The sequence below is a fragment of the Mustela nigripes genome, chromosome 8, assembly GCF_022355385.1.
Source record: "Mustela nigripes isolate SB6536 chromosome 8, MUSNIG.SB6536, whole genome shotgun sequence".
Classification (NCBI taxonomy): domain Eukaryota; kingdom Metazoa; phylum Chordata; class Mammalia; order Carnivora; family Mustelidae; genus Mustela; species Mustela nigripes.
In genome coordinates this window covers 27,499,846-27,509,927 of record NC_081564.1, presented here as the reverse complement: position 1 = coordinate 27,509,927, position 10,082 = coordinate 27,499,846, and positions in this window count along the sequence as shown.

Sequence of the window (10,082 nt, the reverse complement as noted above, 5' to 3'; positions counted from 1 at the left end):
CTGAGCGGTAATGGGCTCTCACTGTCATGGCCTTGTTACCCAAAGCCCACAGTCCATACTAAAGATCCCTTTTGATGTTGTGCCTTCAAAGGTTTGGGAGTCAGGGGCGCCTGGGTGGTTCAGTTGGTTAAGCATCTGCCTTCAGCTCAGGCCATGATCCCAGGGTCCTGGGATGGAGTCCCGCATTGTGCTCCCTGCTCAACAGGAAGCCTGCTTCTCCCTCTCCCTCTCCCACTCCCCCTGCTTCCCCTTGTACTTCTCTCTCGCTGTGTCTCTCTCTGTCAAATAAATAAATAAAAATAAAATCTTAAAAAAAAAAAAAAAGGTTTGGGAGTCAGCCAAAGGTCCTGGAGGGACTAATCTTGGGAGGAAATAACAAGGCCTGGGGAGATATTTCTCTCTTACCTTGGGGCCATCCTGGCGCAAAGGTTTGGGGTCCCTCTGGGGCCCTAGAACTTCAGGCCCAGGTGGAGGCAATAGAGTGTGTTGAGCTCAGCTCAGCACAAGGGAGAATCACCTTATTTGTTTTCTGAGTTTCTTTTAAAATACAGTTTATTCATCTTGGCCTTTAGTTTAAAAATAACAACAGTTCAGTCAAGTAATGTAGAAAGTACAGAAAAGCAAACAGGAGAAAAAAAGTCACCCCTCATCCTTCACCCAGAAGAGCCACTGCTGATGTGGTGATGTACTTCCTCTGTTCTAACCGTGCACTAGAAGGACCATGACACCTGTTCAGAAAATATATCTGTGAACTTTGAAAAGTAGTAACAAAATCACTGTTACGTCCCACCTACGAATCAGAATGTGCCCAGGACCTCAGCAGTCCCTGGGTCAACCGTCCCGTTACTCCTTCCCGCAGTGTCATGTCTCTGTGCCCTTGAACCATTTCTCAGCTTCGCCTGGCTTTGAACTTCCCACAGATCTAGTGAGACTGCGTGTGTTTTCTCGCTCTCAACACAGCGTCTGGGCTCTCCAGCCCTTTGCTGTGTGACAAGGCTTCTTTGTTCGGCTGCACTGGTGCAGAGGAGCCACCATCTGGTAGCACCTGGTCCTGGGCGACACTGAGCAGGTGTGCCCCAGCTCCAGAGCCAGCCTCAGACACCTGTGGAGCCCGGAGTGAAGCTTTCTCTGGGGCCCTGGCACTGGACAGCATGTTGTTTTCATTTATTCTCTTTTAAAATGGAGACAGCTTAGGATTTGTTTGTTTGTTTGTTTTCCTGATTATAAAAAGAAATTTAAAGGTTCTTTTAAAAAAGAAAACGGAAGGAAGCCTGGGTGGCTTGGTTGCTTAAGCGTCTCCTTCCGCTGGGAGGAAGGATGGTGATGATCCTGGGATCCTGGCATCAAGTCCCCCCGCCCAGGGCTCCCTGCTGAGCAGGGATTATGCTTCTTCCTCTGCCCCTCCCCCTGCTCATGCTCTCTCCCTCTCTTCAAATAAATAAATAAAATCTTTTCAAAAATTAAAAAAATAAACAGCAGAAAAGTATAAAGAAGTAGCCAGCACAGCCTGGAAATTGTGCTGGTCTTATCAGGTGTATGTCCTTCCAGACTTGACCTTGCATTTCACACAGACAACAATTAGGCGATAGATGACAGATGACAGATGACAGATGATGGACAAGAGATGATAGACAGATGATAGGTGATTGATAAACAATAGACGAGAGCTAGATGGAGACCTTTTGTCACCGAACAACACAGCCACAGAGGAGTGGGCGTGCATTATTTTTGTGGTTCCCCACCCCATCTAGCATGGAGGAGACCCCTTTCAGGGACCCTCTGGTCTGGAAATTCCTCTTCCCCATCCCTTCTTCCCATGTGGTAGGCTGTGCACCCTGTGTGAGTGGGAGGCTCTAATGACACTTGGGCAGCCTGTCTTGGGTCCCGCCAGTACCACCATTCCATACAAGACGCATCCAACGGCCTGGCCTCCTTCCCTGTGCACCAGACCCACCACAGACCTCGGATTGACCATCACCTCATGGATAGAAGGTCATGCCTATCTAACCCTATGGAAGCATGTTATAGACCAACTTCCAGAAAGGCAGCACATACCCCCCACCCATCCCTCAGAGCCTGGAAGTCCTGCCTAGACCCTGAGGAAGGGACAGCTGGGTCGTGGACAGAGACACACCTGAGGACACTGCCCTCCCACCAGTCCCACTCTGATCTCAGCTCTGCCCTGAGGCAGGGGCAGAGGGGGCTCTGAGACCTCTTTCCAGTTCCTTGGGGGCACCCACCATGGGGTAACCCTTCCTCAGGTGTCTCATTGGCAGGACTGAGCTCCAGGTAGGGGGAGAAGGCTCAGGGCTATGAGCTCAGCCTCTGGCTGGTCTCAGGGGGCTTGGAGGGTATGAATGCTGTGGGCCAGGAGCTGTGGAACCCACATGCATGGGGCTCTGGGAAGGCACAGAGGCCCTGCTGGTGGTCCCCATAGTCAGGACCCAAGGAAGGGACTTGGTCCCCTCTGCCCCAGATAATGCACGGCCCCTCTGTTTCTGAGGCCAGAGGCCCATCTGGCCTTCTTGGGGCAGCTGCCCTTGATGTGGAGGTTGGAGGGGAGACCTTCAGCATTAGGGCCTTGTGCCTCCATCCTGGTAGGGAAGGGTATTAGAGCCTGGGCTGACCTTAGAGACTGGGCTACACATACCCATCTTTCTCAGGAGAAACTGAGGCCCACAGGGAGTGAAGGGCTTGCCTGGGCCCCACTGTGAGCCTGGTTACCAGCCCCAAAGCCCCGTGCTCTCTCTCACATGGTGCTCATATGTCCTTGGCCTTGAAAGCACTGCCCCCCCCACCCCACTGGGCTCCAGCTCTGTGACCTGTACCCTATGACTCAGCATTGCTTCTGGACTGTGGAACTGAAGCATATTTAAGCACATCCTGGCTCAGCTGGCACTTGTCCTTGGGTAAATCAGTAAAGAGAAACCTCACTAAAGCAGACTTCAGAGGATAAAGGAGAGGCTGGAACCAAGAACCCTACTACTCAATGTCAATTTCAGGAAGCATGGTCAGTTACAGATCTTCTGCAGAAGAATCATCCATGGAAAAAAATAATCAATTACAAAAGGACCAGACCTACCTTGAATCTTCTGTAAGAAATCCACTACCTCTGCAACTCAGCCAACCAGATACCATCTTCAGCCTCCCCTCCTGCCACTCCTCCTTTCAGGCCTGGGGGAGCAGAGTGAGCCCACTCCTCCACACCCAACATCCCAGGTCCCTTCTGAAAGGCCAGGCCTGTCAGTACTGCCCCAGCCCAAGGAGTCTCAGGCCCATGCCTGAGAGAGGAGCTTGGGCCTATCAGGAGTTGATGGCCCAGCAGTCAGGAGCCCCAGCCAGGAGGTCATCGTGCACAGCACAGAAGTGTCACCCACACAGGGACATCACCACTTCCCCTGGCTATTCTCCACGTGCTGCACAGTGTCCCAGATACATTCCTGGCCAAGACATCCCAAGGGTCTCTGTACAGTGCCCCCCCCCTCTCACACACACACACACATCCCAGATCCCAGGATCCTGCCAGAACTCAGAGGCTGGGACTTCTCCCAGGGCAGGAGTTGGAGCAGTGGAGCTGGCTGTCCCTTACCCCTCACTCCCTCACACACAGGGTGCACAGCCTACCACATGGGAAGAAGGGATGGGGAAGAGGAATTTCCAGACCAGAGGGTCCCTGAAAGGGGTCTCCTCCATGCTAGATGGGGTGGGGAACCACAAAAATACCAAGAACGCTGACACAGATGTGATGCACACAGAAGCATCAAATCTTAACCTGTGGTAAACCAACTCAGATATTTCACTAAGAGAAGAAAAACAACTAGTCAGGGCGCCTGGGCTTGATTGGTTAAGTGGCTACCTTCAACTCAGGTCATGATCTCAGGGTCCTAGAATCAAGCCCCACGTTATCAGGCTTGCTGCTCAGTGGGGGGCCTGCTTCTCCCTCTCCTTCTGTTCCTCCTCCCACTTCTCTCTCTCTCTCAAAATAAATAAATAAATAAAATATTTTTTAAAAAAGAAAGAAAAACAATTGGTCAAACTGGACTCCCTTCGTCCCTGCCCTTGCCCCATAGTTCCATGCTTTCCCTACTTTCCAGGAAGAAACCCAATGTCTTTCAGTCTTCAAGTAGAAGCTGATCTTCTCTGAAGCCCGACACTGCTGTAGGGCCTGGATATGGCTGTGGCCTCAGAGACCACATCCTGGAGCAAAGTTCCAGTGAGTGGCAGAGGCCAGAACAAACATCATGTTCTACTGTAATATGTGGCGTGATGAGTTCCTTACAGAAAGGAAGGGGTTAAGGGGGAGAGAGTGACAACTGTTAGTTTAGGTAGATGCACAGGAGAGGCCACTCCTGAAGAAAGTGAGAGGACCATCCCAGGTAGGCAACTAGGGAAGGGTGCTCCCTACAGAAGGAACAGTAAGTGCAAAGGCCCTGGGGTGGGGTGTAACTGACAAACTGCAGGAACAGCCAGGAGGCCAGTGTGGCCCCATCCAGGGAAGGGCAGGAGGCGGGAGAGGGAGCCAGTGTGTCCCTGGAGCCCTGCAGTTTATGCTGAGCCCCTTGCATTTTACTCCAGGTTCTCAAATGTACCTGAACATCACATGGACATATCTTGCTCCTTCTAACTTCCTACACAGATAAGGACTGAACAGGATGGCTCCGTGTATGAATAAACAGCACAGTACTGGCCATCCCGGTAGATGGATGAACACAGGGGCAGTTCTGGTTCCTCCTCCACAGACACTGGCCCCGGGAACCCTGGCGCGTCTTCCCTGCACACACCAGCGCTTCAGAGGGCCACATACCATACCTGGAACCGCAGGAGCAGAGGGCCTCTGTATTCCTCCAGCTGCGAGGACAATGGGGCATCTATGGTCACTTTTACTTTGAGCTGCAGCTGGCTCTCATTTGCAGCTCAGAGACAGGCCACGCCCCGGGTCCCCATGTTCGTGCCCTTTCTTGGATTGTTGATGCTCGCAGGTTGCTGCCCCCGCAGTGAGCATACCCCCGCGGCACTGGGAACCCTGATAAAGCCCCCTGGCATCAACCGGAGGTCACTAAGCCCCCGATCCTGGTCCCCATTCTCCCCCACCTAGTATAACCCTGGACTCTGGAGCCTCAGTTTCCGGTGGTGTTACTCGGAGATCCCAAGCCCACCCCACCGTCCTGGTCTCCGCTTGTTTCAGTCCGTGTGCACGCGCGAGCCCTTCCCTGCTTTTCTTTTTTCTTTTCTTTTCTTTTTTTTTTTTTTTTTAAGATTTTATTTGTTTATTTGACAGAGAGAGATCACAAGTAGGCTGAGAGAGGGAGAGAGGAAAGCAGGCTCCCTGCTGAGCAGAGAGCCCGATGCGGGGCTCAATTCCAGGACCCCGGGATCATGACCTGAGCAGAAGGCAGAGGCTTTAAACCACTGAGCCACCCAGGCGCCCCCTTCCCTGCTTTTCTAACGATAGGTCAGAGACCTCGTGGCCAAGGAGGGTGAGGCGATTCCGGGAGCCCAGGCGAGATTGAAGGAGGCAAGAACGGGAAGGGACAGGGCGCCCCCCCCCCACCCCGGCACCCCCATCCCCTCCCAGGAGAGCTGAGAGCTCTGGACCGCATCCCTGGGACCCACACTCTGGGGAGAAGCTTGGCCAGCAGTGTGCCCAGAGAGAGGGCCCTCTCCAGGTCGCCCCTCACTTGCGAGCAGGGCAGCCCCACTTCTGGGGTTGAAGGCAGAAAGGTCTTGGAGCCCAAGGAACCCCTCCTCCCATCAAGCTGCGGGGCACTGCCAGCGCCTTGCACCCTCTCATCAGGTTCCCATCCTGTGTGCAGCTCTCTTCCTAAGCCCGTGGCCCTTCCATGTAGAGCAAGGATCCTCCCTTGGCTCCGGAGGACCAATGAATGAGAGTGAAAGACTGTGAGTCTTGAACAGGAGTGAGGGATGAAGGAAGTGCCAGTCTCAGACTCCTGAGTGTGTGAGTGTGGGGTGTGTGTTTAGGTGTCTGTGTGTGAGCAAGGGAGAAGGTATGTAGTTGATATTCATTCCTCTCCTAGCTCACACACACACACACACACACACCACCACCACCACCACCACCACCACCAACAACAACAACAACAACAACAACAACAACTGGAGCTGAACAGAAGTTTGTGAACATTGATAAAAGGGAAGCTTGCTGAAATAGAATGGCAGGAGGTCTCTGATTTACCGCAGGGACCCAAGGGTTGTCAATCACAGACCCCCAGCAGAAGCATTAACAGGAAAGAACCATCAATTACAGGCCCCAAGGGAGAAAGCTGTACTTTCTCTGCATCTTCTACAAGAAACTGACCATCCCAGCCACTCACAATGAGAAACCATCATCATCCTGAACTCTTGGCTTTCTCCAATGCACTCTCCTTCAGAACAACCCCTCCCAGCTTCTTTTTTAGAAGATTTTACTTATTTGAAAGAGAGATAGAGAACAGAAGTAGGCAGAGCAGCAGGCAGAAGCAGGCTCCCTGCTGAGCAGAGAGCCTGATGCAGGGCTTGATCCCAGCGTCCTGGGACGAGGATCTGAGCTGAAGGCAGCCACTTAACCAACTGAGCCACCCAGGCGTCCCTGAGCATCTAACTCTTGATTTAGGATCAGGTCATGATCTTAGGGCTGTGGGATTGAGCCCTGTGTGGTGTTCTACGCTTGGCAGGAAGTCGGCTTGGGATTCTCTCTCTCTTTCCCTCTGTCCCTCCCCCTGACCTGCTTGTGTTCTCTCCCTCCCTTAAATAAAGAAAGGACGGAAGGAAGGTAGGAAGGAAGAAAGGAAGGAAAGGAGGAGGGAAGACAAGAAGGAAAGAAGAGAAAAGAAGTAGCCAAACCTCTGTCATGGTCCAAAGAGATGTTTTCCCAAATGATAATCTGGAAACACTGACACCCAACAATTGGCCCCCAAAAAGGAAAAATAAGATTGGAAATCTAATAGCTGTGGTTTGATAAGCAGTGAGAACTCTGATTTGGATGAAATAACAACCTGACCTGATCAGAAACGCTAAATTTCCCCCTACCCTAGCACTGTACATACATTAAACCATTGGTGTGCTGACAAAATTATGGCATTCATGAGCCAATATTGATGGGGAAATATTAATAAATGATTAATTATAATAATTAAATAATACAAAATATAATAATTATAATACTTATTATAAAATTATAAAAATAATAATAAAAAATAAATAAAATTGCCTACCTCATTTGTCCCAGCTGTCAAAGTACAGTCCAGGAAATCCTGTTTAAACTGTGCCCAGACACTTTCAACTGCCCGCTGGACCATTTGAGTTTTGGCAAATGGGTTTCATACAGCTTCCCCAATTCCATGGATAGGAATACGTTTCAGTCATGGTTTGTATGATTTCTCACTAGGCTGATACTTGCCCTTGCAGACAGGCTGCTGCTTTTTCTGCAGCTAAATTCTCTTAGAAAGGTTATCCCTGGGACACCTGGGTGGCTCAGTCAGTTAGGCATCTGCCTTTGGCTCAGGTCATGATCCCAGTGTGCTGGGATCAAGTCCCACATCGGGCTCCCTGCTCAGCAGGGAGTCTGTTGCTCCCCCTGCTTGTGCTCGCTCTCTCTCTGACAAATAAATAAATAAAATCTTAAAAAAAAAAAAAAGATTTTGCCTATCGGGGGAATCCCTCTAGAACTTCATGGTAACCATGGAACTCATTTTACTGACCATGTGCTTCAGCAAGTGGTTTGACCAGTTTTACCACACTTCCATGGTGCAGACCATCCTCAATCCTCAGGGTTAGCTGACCACACTTGTTAAGACACGACTTGTTAAGACACGACTGGCCAAATTTGTGGAGACAAATACAAATACAAATACATGGCTGAAAGCAATGTCATTGGACCTTTTAAATCTCAGATCTACCCCCTTTGGAACGTGTAGACTCTCATCGTTTGAGATAATCCTGGGACCTCAAACGCACTTGGCACCAGTCTCCTTTGACCCACAATTGATAAAAGAGATCTATTTCAGTATTGTAAAAATTTAGTTGCTTCTATTAAAAATAACCGTTCTTCGGTAGATCAGTCTTTTCACCGTGCACTCCCAAGAGATGAAGTTCTTGACCAGCATGACTTGCAGGCTGGGGATTTTGTCTGTTGGAAAAGACACCTCTGGAAAGACTCTTCAACCTTGCCAGAAAGGTCCTTATCAGGTACTGCGAGCCATCCCTCGTGCCACTCATGCCACTCCAGGGAACAGACTCTTAGATTTACATGACATGTAAAGAAAGCACCAAACCTTCTCTGAACCTGCACAGCATGTGGTGACCTAGAATTGAAGCAGATGACATCTGACGAGACCACTTTGCCAAGATATCCAGACCAGGCCTGTTAGAAGGTTCCAGATTTGCAGAAGTTTTTCTTTTTCATCTGGACCATTGAATGACTCTGGATTCTTATCCAGGTTCACGGTTTCTGAATTTATTAGACTGTATCATGTATAATACACTCCGTTCCAGTTTGAGATAACAGTACTGTTTTAAAATGTCCTCCAAGTTTTGCGAAAAATTCATCTGTTATTGCTTCACATTTGTGCCTGCATCACATCGTCTCAAATGCACTTGGTTAATTGCAAGAAAGGGTGCTTTTGCAGTATTCATTATTTTGCTTTCATGGCTGCTTTAAGTGGGGACTTCCAAGAGGCATACGTGACGCCAAATTTGCCTCTACGAGAGGAACTTTTCTCCCTTAAGTTGAAATAAGTGACAACAAATATATTTAGTTGGTTGCTTTCAGACCTAGGACTACTTGGGGGTCTAAAACCTTTGGCTCATGATGCAATTTGGAATTGTCTGTGACTTTTGATTCTGTACTTGTTGGCTGTCAAACCTTTGTAAAAACGGTTTACCCAAAGGAGGAGATGGTCTCCAGGGCTTAGGATCTCAGTATGGACTACAGATGGGAAGTACCTGAGAGTTCTCTTGCTTCCCCTCCTTGTTACTCGAACACGGTCTTAGTAGGTTTCCAATCGGTACTGTTTCTCTCCAACGTGACACATGACACCCAGGAAAGGTCTTTCCTGGCACCAGGGGACAAAAGGCCAATGAATTTAAGAAAATCTGACTTTTGGTCAGCAATGTTTTCAGAGAAAAATCTTTATTTTTTTTAAAGATTTTTTATTTTATTTATTTGTCATAGAGAGAGAAGCGAGAGCAAGCACAGGCAGACAGAGTGGCAGGCAGAGGCAGAGGGAGAAGCAGGCTCCCTGCCAAGCAAGGAGCCCGATGTGGGACTCGATCCCAGGACGCTGGGATCATGACCTGAGCCGAAGGCAGCCGCTTAACCAACTGGGCCACCCAGGCGTCCCTCAAAGAAAGATCTTGATCAAAAAGAAGGAAATGTGAAAAATGATAAAGGGAAAACCTTGCTGAGATGGAGTTGGGATGCCAGAAGAGGGAAGCTCTGGTGCCATACCACTTGATCAAAAGGTGTCAATTACAGGGGTGTCAGGTGGCTCAGTCGTTAAGCATATGCTTTCTGCTCGGGTCATGATCCCAGTGTCCTGGGATGGAGCCCAGCATCGGGATCCCTGCTCAGTGGGAAGCCTGCTTCTCCCTCTCCCACTCCCCCTGCTTGTATTCACTCTCTCTGTCAAATAAATAAATAAAATCTTTTTTAAAAAGTTGTCAATTACAGACCTCTCTCCCGCACCCCCAAAGAAGAATCCTCAGTAGGAAAGAATCATCAATCACAGACCCACATGAAAAGACATACATTACATTTCGTACAAAAAATCAACTACCCCAGCAACTCAAGCAGTGAAAAACAGCCATCACCTTGAGCTCTTGCCTTTCTCCAATGGGCTTTCATTTAAAACAGTCCTTCCCAACTTCCTCTTTCTTTTCCATGAAATAATGTTCCTCTGCTTTGTTTGGTGGACTAGCCTATGATTTTTGCCATAACTTACTTGTCCCGAATTACAGTTCTCTGCTCTACATAATGCCATTTTTGCTGGTAAAATAACAGTGACTGCTGTGTTTTGAAGGTCAACAAATTAAAGTGGCAAAAACAGGTTTTATACAGGCACTACTGCAATAGGGGCAAAGAGACT